The sequence below is a fragment of the Bombina bombina genome, chromosome 4 (genome assembly GCF_027579735.1).
Source record: "Bombina bombina isolate aBomBom1 chromosome 4, aBomBom1.pri, whole genome shotgun sequence".
Classification (NCBI taxonomy): Eukaryota; Metazoa; Chordata; class Amphibia; order Anura; family Bombinatoridae; genus Bombina; species Bombina bombina.
Window position 1 is genome coordinate 752,918,519 of NC_069502.1, and position 9,595 is coordinate 752,928,113.

Below are 9,595 nucleotides of genomic sequence, written 5' to 3' on the forward strand. Positions count from 1 at the left end.
AACCACCACAAAAAAGGGTGGGCTCATGGACTCTTGTTAATATGAAAGAAATGAATTTATCAGGTAAGTTCTTACATAAATTATGTTTTCTTCATGTAATTAACAAGAGTCCCATGAGCTAGTGACCGTATGGGATAATGACTACCCAAGATGTGGATCTTTTCCCACACAAGAGTCACTAGAGAGGGAGGGATAAAATAAAGACAGCCAATTCCTGCTGAAAAAAATCCACAACCAAAATAAAGTTTAACAAAAAACATAATCAGAAGATTCAAACTGAAACCGCTGCCTGAAGAACTTTTCTACCAAAAACTGCTTCAGACGAAGAAAATACATCAAAATGGGTAGAATTTAGTAAAAGTATGCAAAAGAGGACCAAGTTGCTGCTTTGCAGATCTGGTCAACCGAAGCCTTCATTCCTAACGCCCAGGAAGTAGATACTGACTAGTAGAATGAGCTGTATTCTTTGAGGCGGAATTTTACCCGACTCAACATAGGCAAGATGAATTAAAGATTTCAAACAAGATGCCAAAGAAATGGCAGAAGCTTTTCTGGCCTTTCCTAGAACCGGAAAAGATAACAAATAGACTAGAAGTCTTACGGAAAGATTTCGTAGCTTTCCAACATAATATTTCAAAGCTGCTAACAACATTCCAAAGAATGCAATGATTTCTCCTTAGAATTCTTAGGATTAGGACATAATGAAGGAACCACAATTTCTCTACTAATGTTGTTGGAATTCACAACTTTAGGTAAAAATTCAAAAGAAGTTCGCAACACCGCCTTATCCCTGATGAAAAATCAGAAAAGGAGACTCACACGAAAGAGCAGATAATTCAGAAACTCTTCTAGCAGAAGAGATGGCCAAAAGGAACAAAACTTTCCAAGAAAGTAATTTAATGTCCCATGAATGCATAGGTGCAACGGAGGAGCTTGAAGAGCTCCCAGAACCAAATTCAAACTCCAAGGAGGAGAAATTGACTTAATGACAGTTTTATACGAACCAAAGCTTGTACAAAAACAATGAATATCAGGAAGAATAGCAATCTTTCTGTGGAAAAAGAAACAGAAGAGCGGAGATTTGTCCTTTCAAAGTACTTGCGGACCAAACCCTTATCTAAACCAATCCTGAAGAAACCTCTAAAATTCTCGGTATTCTAAAAGAATGCCAAGAAAAATGATGGAAAGACACCAAGAAATACTAAGTCTTCCAGACTCCTATAATATATCTCTCGAGATACAGATTTACGAGCCTGTAACATAGTATTAATCACGGAGTCAGAGAAACCTCTATGACCAAGAATCAAGCGTTCAATCTCCATACCTTTAAATTTAAGGATTTCAGATCCGGATGGAAAAAAGGACCTTGTGACAGAAGGTCTGGTCTTAACGGAAGAGTCCATGGCTGGCAAGATGCCATCCGGACAAGATCCCGCATACCAAAACCTGTGAGGCATGCCCGGAGCTATAGCAGAACAAACGAGCATTCCCTCCAGAATCTTGGAGATTACTCTTGGGAAGAAGAAATAGAGGCGGAAAGATATAGGCAGGATGATTACTTCCAAGGAAGTGATAATGCATCCACTGCCCTCCGCCTGAGGATCCCGGGATCTGGACAGATACCTGGGAAGTTTCTTGTTTAGATGAGAGGCCATCAGATCTATCTCTGGAAGCCCCCACAATTGAACAATCTGAAGAAATACCTCTGGGTGAAGAGACCAATCGCACCGGATGCAACGTTTGGCGACTGAGATAATCCGCTTCCCAATTGTCCTACACCTGGGATATGAACCGCAAGAGATTAGACCAGGAGCTGGAGTCGCCCAAACCAAAATTCGAGATACTTCTTTCATAGCCAGAGGACTGTGAGTCCCTCCTTGATGATTGATGTATGCCACAGTTGTGACATTGTCTGTCTGAAAACAAATGAACGATTCTCTCTTCAGAAGAGGCCAAAACTGAAGAGCTCTGAAACTGCACGGAGTTCCAAGATATTGATCGTATCTCACCTCCTGAGATTCCCAAACTCCTTGTGCCGTCAGAGATCCCCACAACAGCTCCCCAACCTGTGAGACTTGCATCTGTTGAAATTACAGTCCAGTCGGAAGAACAAAAGAAGCCCCCTGAATTAAACGATGGTGATCTGTCCACCACGTTTAGAGAGTGCCGAACAATCGGTTTTAAAGATATTAACTTGATATATCCTTCGTGTAATCCCTGCACCATTAGGTTCAGCATACAGAGCTGAAGAGGTCGCATGTGAAAACGAGCAAAAGGGGATCGCGTCCGATGCAGCAGTCATATAGACCTAGAATTTCCATGCATAAGGCTACCGAAGGAATGATTGAGACTGAAGGTTTCGGACAGGCTGTAATCAATTTTAGACGTCTCTTGTCTGTTAAAGACAAAGTCATGGACACTGAATCTATCTGGAACCCAGAAAGGTTACCCTTGTTTGAGGAATCAAAGAACTTTTTGGTAAATTGATCCTCCAACCATGATCTTGAAGAAACAACACAAGTCGATTCGTATGAGACTCTGCTAAATGTAAAGACGGAGCAAGTACCAAGATATCGTCCAAATAAGGAAATACCACAATACCCTGTTCTCTGATTACAGACAGAAGGGCACCGAGACTCTTTGTGAAAATTCTTGGAGCTGTAGCAAGGCCAAACGGTAGAGCCACAAATTGGTAATGCTTGTCTAGAAAAGAGAATCTTCAGGAACTGATAATGATCCTAGGATGAATTGGAATATGCAGATATGCATCCTGTAAATCTATTGTGGACAATATAATTCCCTTGCTGAACAAAGGCAATATAGTCCTTACAGTTTCCATCTTGAACGTTGGTATCCTTACATAACGATTCAATAATTTTAGATCCAGAACTGGTCTGAAGGAATTCTCCTTCTTTGGTACAATGAAGAGATTTGAATAAAACCCCATCCCCTGTTCCGGACTGGAACTGGCATAATTACCTCACAGCCAACTCTAGATCTGAAACACAATTCAGAAATGCTTGAGCTTTCACTGGATTTACTGGGACATGGGAAAGAAAAAATCTCTTTGCAGGAAGGTCTCATCTTGAACCAATTCTGTACCCTTCTGAAACAATGTTCTGAATCCAAAGATTGTGAACAGAATTGATCCAAATTTCTTTGAAAAAAACGTAACCTGCCCCTACCAGCTGAACTGGAATGAGGGCCGTACCTTCATGTGAACTTAGAAGCAGGCTTTGCCTTTCTAGCAGGCTTGGATTTATTCCAGACTGGAGATGGTTTCCAAACTGAAACTGCTCCTGAGGACGAAGGATCAGGCTTTTGTTCTTTGTTGAAACGAAAGGAACGAAAACGATTGTTAGCCTGTTTTTACCTTTAGACTTTTTATCCTGTGGTAAAAAAGTTCCTTTCCCACCAGTAACAGTTGAAATAATAGAATCCAACTGAGAACCAAATAATTTGTTTCCCTGGAAAGAAATGGAAAGTAGAGTTGATTTAGAAGCCATATCAGCATTCCAAGTCTTAAGCCATAAAGCTCTTCTGCTAAGATAGCCAGAGACTTAATCTAACATCAACTCTAATAATATCAAAATGGCATCTACAGATGAAATTATTAGCATGCTGGAGAAGAATTATAATATCATGAGAATCACGATTTGTTACTTGTTGCGCTAGAGTTTCCAACCAAAAAGTTGAAGCTGCAGCAACATCACGCCAATGATATAGCAGGTCTAAGAAGACTTACTGAACATAGATAAGCTTTTCTTAGAAAGATACAATTTTTCTATCTAAAGGATCTTTACAACGTGGGTACCATCTGACGTAGGAATGGTATGTACGTTTAGCAAGGGTAGAAATAGCCTACATCAACTTTAGGGATTTTGTCCCAAAATTCTAACCTGTCAGGCGGAACACAGGATATAATTGCTTTAAACGTTTAGAAGGAGTAAATGAATTACCCAATTTATCCCATTCCTTAGCATTACTGCAGAAATAGCATTAGGAACAGGAAAGACTTCCTGGAAATAACCGCAGGAGCTTTAAAAACTTATCAAACGTATAGAATTAGTATCAAGAGGACTAGAATCCTCTATTTCTAAAGCAATTAGTACTTCTTTAAGTAAAGAGCGAATAAATTCCATCTTAAATAAATATGAAGATTTATCAGCATCAATCTCTGAGACAGAATCCTCTGAACAGAAGAGTCCAAAGAATCAGAATGATGGTGTTCATTTAAAATTCATCTGTAGAAGAGAAGAAGATTTTAAAAGACTTTTTACGTTTACTAGAAGGAGAAATAAACAGACAAAGCCTTCTTTATGGATCAGAAACAAAATCTCTATGTTATCAGGAACATTCTGCACCTTAGATTGTTGAGGGAATGCAACAGGCTAATGGTACATCACTAAAGAAATATTATCTGCTTTAACAAGTTTGTCATGACAATTATTACAAACAACAGCTGGAGGAATAGCTACCAAAAGTTTACAGCAGATACCTTAGCTTTGGTAGATCCAGCCAGGCAGTGGTTTTCCCTGTAGTATCTCTTGGCTCAGATGCAACGTGAGACATCTTGCAATATGATAAGAGAAAAAACAACATATAAAGCAAAATAGATCAAATTCCTTATAAGACAGTTTCAGGAATGGGAAAAAAATGCCAAACATCAAGCTCTTAGCAACCAGAAGCAAATGAAAAAGAGAACTGAAATAATGTGAGACAAAAGCGACGCCCATATTTTTTGGCGCCAAATAAGACGCCCACATTATTTGGCGCCTAAATGCTTTTGGCGCCAAAAATGACGCCACATCCGGAACGCCGACATTTTTGGCGCAAAATAACGTCAAAATGACGCAACTTCCGGCGACACGTATGACGCCGGAAACGGGAAAAGAATTTTTGCGCCAAAAAAGTCCGCGCCAAGAATGACACAATGAAATGAAAGCATTTTTCAGCCCCCGCGAGCCTAACAGCCCACAGGGAAAAAAAGTCAAATTTTTGAGGTAGAAAAAATATGATAATTTAAAGCATAATCCCAAATATGAAACTGACTGTCTGGAAATAAGGAAAGTTGAACATTCTGAGTCAAGGCAAATAAATGTTTGAATACATATATTTAGAACTTTATAAATAAAGTGCCAACCATAGCTTAGAGTGTCACAGAAAATAAGACTTACTTACCGCCAGGACACTCATCTACATGTTTGTAGAAAGCCAAACCAGTACTGAAACGAGAATCAGTAGAGGAAATGGTAATATAAGAGTATATCGTCGATCTGAAAAGGGAGGTAAGAGATGAATCCTCTAAGAACCGATAACAGAGAACCTTATGAAATAGACCCCGTAGAAGGAGATCACTGCATTCAATAGGCTAATACTCTCTCCACATCCCCTCTGACATTCACTGCACGCTGAGAGGAAAACCGGGCTCCAACTTGCCTGCGGAGCGCATATCAAACGTAGAATCTAGCACAAACTTACTTCACCACCTCCCTTGGAGGCAAAGTTTGTAAAAACTGTATTTGTGGGTGTGGTGAGGGGTGTATTTATAGGCATTTTAAGGTTTGGGAAACTTTGCCCCTCCTGGTAGGAATGTATATCCCATACGTCACTAGCTCATGGACTCTTGTTAATTACATGAAAGAAACAAAGGTTTAAATAGCTCAACCATAATATATGAAAATATGATTATTATATGGATTGGTTACAGCACTGTACCAGTTGAAATGCAATCAAACCTAAATTATATTGTTTCCAAAACACACTTTTTACACCATGTTATTGTTGAAAGTAAAAGGTTGCTTGAGGCATGATGTGAAGCAGTCATTTATGCACTGTGTATATACTTTTGGGAACAAAGGAATTGGTTAGGCTCAAATATTAAATGTGCAATGACAGATTTGTCCTTACTCTTCCTTTGTTTAAAATTGCATTCTTTATCCGATTCATGAAATTTACTCAACTTTCAAATTTACTTCCACACACGAGACTAATTGGCTAATGACCGTCACATGATACAGGAGCAGACAGAAGCAAATAGAATCTTAAAAGAAAAATGTACTGATAATTTGAAATTCAGACAAGGTTCAGAGTAAGTGCTATTATTCTGTTTTGATAATACCATATTTAATGGTTCTTTAAATGTTAACACTGATGTGGCTTTATCCTGATTTAAAGGGAAAATAAAGTCAAAATTAAACTTTCATTATTCAGATAGAGCATGCAGTTTTAAACAACTTTCCAATTTACTTCCATTAACAAAATATGCACAGTCTTTTTATATTTAAACTTTGAGTCACCAGCTCCTACTGAGCATGTGCAAGAATAAGCGTGTATGCATTTGTGATTGGCTGATGGCTGTCACATGGTGCGTGTATGCATTTGTGATTGGCTGATGGCTGTCACATGGTACAGGTGGAGTGGAAATAGACCTAACCTTTAAAATTGTCAGAAAAAAAATAAATCTACCCATTTAAAGTTTAGACTAAATGCTATTGCATTGTCTTGTTATCTTGTATTAGTTGATTTTGTAAATCTACTGTGTTGACTGTCCTTTAAGCAAAACATCTGGAACTGCACTCAAAGAAAATGTGAACATAAGCTTACCACAACAGTGACAGGTGAGGCTTGCAGCTATTAAGTATGGGAAAAGGAATTAGCTGCGGATATATACTTAAAGGGACACTGTACCCAAAAAATTTCTTTCGTGACTCAGAGCATGCAATTTTAAGCAACTTTCTAATTTACTCCTATTATCAAATGTTCTTTATTCTCTTGGTATCTTTATTTGAAATGCAAGAATGTAAGTTTAAATGCCGGCCCATTTTTGGTGAACAACCTAGGTTGTCCTTGCTAATTGGTGGATAAATTCATCCACCAATCAAAAACTGCTGTCCAGAGTTCTGAACCAAGAAAAAATAATTAGATGCCTTTTTCATATAAAGATAGCAAGAGAACGAAGAAAAATTAATAGGAGTAAATTAGAAAGTTGCTTAAAATTGCATGCTCTATCTGAATCACAAAAGATTTTTTTTGGGTACAGTGTCCCTTTAAGGTTTTGTTTTTCCACCACCACTGTAGCATTTGCTCCATTGTGACATCCTCTGTAGAGGGTGGCAAAACTACCTAGGTTTTGGTAAGGATCTACTGCTTACCCACTGCTGCTCCCTTGCGTGCTCAGTAGACTGAATGTATGGTGGAAAGAACGTGTAATATAGCAAGAATCTGGTGCACCACGTTACATTAAAAAGGGACAGTACACTAAAATGTCTTAATCTGTGCCCCATACCAGCAGAGTATGAAAATGTATGAGAAATTGCTCTTTGAAACCACAACCCACTAAAATGGGTTGAAGCTTACTGGGAAATTTTCTCTTACGATTCAGATAGAAAATGCAACTTTCAAATTTACTCCTATTAGATTTTTTTTTCGTTCTCTTGGTATCTAATTGAAATGGCAGGAATTTAAGCTTAAACCAGGCCATTTTTGTTCAGGCCCTGGGTAGTGGTTGCGGATTGGTGGCTTAATGTAGCCACCAATCAAGCAAGCGCTACCCAGGGTGGGTGCTGAACAAAAGAAAAAAAGGAAATTTATGCTTACCTGATACATTTATTTATCTTTCAATAAGATGAACATACATACACACAGAGGTGTCTGAAGTTTAACAAAAATATAATAACCTGTCCCAATAGAACAGGGCGGAGATCAGGTAAGCATAAATTTATTTTTCAAGATAAGATGAGTCCACGGATTTCAGCCTTACTTGTGGGATACAATACCAAAGCTATAGTACGCAGATGAAAAGGGAGGGACAAGACAGGGAACCTAAACGGTAGGCACCACTGCTTGAAGAACATTTCTCCCAAAACCATTCTCAGCCGAAGCAAAAAGATATCAAATTTGTAAAATTAAGAAAAATTTGGAAGAGAAGACCAAGTCGCAGCCTTGCAAATCAGCTCAACTGAAGTAGTTGGTTAAAATGTCCATGAGGAAGCAACAGCCCAGGTGGAAGGAGCCAAAACTCTTTCAGAAGGCTGCTGTCCAGCAATCTCATAAGGAAAACTGATGATACTCTTCAACCAAAAAGAAAGGAGCCGTAGCTTTCTGACCCCTGCGTTCTCCAGAAAAAATGTCAAACAGAAAAGACAGACGAAAGTCCGTAGTCATTTGTAAATAAAAAAAATAAAAACTTTTTTGGAAAACACCGACTACGTCCAAATGTGCAGAAGACTTTCCTTCTGAGAGAAAAATTAGAACACAAGGAATGAACAACAATTTACTAATTGATGTTCTCATCTGAAAAACCTTAGGAAGAAAACCAAGTTTAGAACATACCACCTTCTCCAAATGAAAAAGACAAGGCAAATTATAGGTTAATGCCGAAATCTCAAACACTCTTCAAGCAGAAGAAATGGCAACAAGAAATAAAACTTTCCAGGACAACAACTTAATATCTATGGAATGCATAGGTTCAACAGAACCCCTTGAAGAACCTTAAAAACTAAATGCAAACTCCATGGAGGAGCAATTGGTTAAACACAGGCCTGACTCTAATCAGAGCCTGACAAAAGAATTGAACATCTGGGACATCTGCCAGACGCTGGAGTACCAAATTAGATACCCTTCCTTGAAGAAAATACAAATTCCTGGGAATCAGAAATCTACTCCATGAGTAACCCTTGGATTCACACCAAGACATATATGCCCTCTTATGGATCATCCTAGTGACAGGCTAACATGCCTGAATGAAGGTATCTATAACAAAATCTAAGACACCTCGCTTGTAGAGTATCAAGCTTCCAATCTCCAAGCAATAAGCCTCAGAGAAACTAGACTTGGACAGAAGGGACCCTGAAGAAAAGGTCCTTCCACAACATAAGTGTCCAAGATTGCAGAGATGACAAGTTCTCCAGGTCGGCATACCAAATCCTGCAAGGCCACTCAGAAGCGAGGAGAATCACTGATGCCTTCTCCTATTTGAGTTGAACAATCACCTGGCAAAGAAGCGCAAACGGGGGAAATAGACATTCTAGGCTGAAGGACCAATGAACTGCCAAGGCAGTTATCAGCTCGGACTGGGGACCCTGAACCTGGGCCTATATCTCAAAAACCAGGCAGGCTGACAAGATGCCAAGAGATCCAACTCTGGCCGACCCCACTCGAAAATCAGGTCGGTGAAAAGTCCTGGAGGAGTTCCCACTCTTCCCAATGAAAAATCTGATTACTTCAGAAAATCCGGTTCCCAAGTGCCCACTCCTGGGATATGGAACAGACAGGATAAGGCCAGACCAGAAGAGCCTTGAAGCTCGCTCCAAGTTTTGCATACTCTCCGTTCCATTGCCTGAGTATGCTTAACCAAATAGGTCTGAGGTGGTACGAACAAACAGAAATTTAAGTGACACAAGGCGCTGCTCATTATATCAACCTTAGAAGGATGAAAGGTTGAGTGGACCTCACCGAGGATTGACTTGCAACCCTCAGGTTGTTAGAGCTCAGCCCCAGTGCCTTAGCATGCTGATCCATGTGTCCAGTTAATGTTCATTGCCGTCACCATCAGCCCGAATACCTCTATGTACTGAGCCACTGAAGGCAAGAA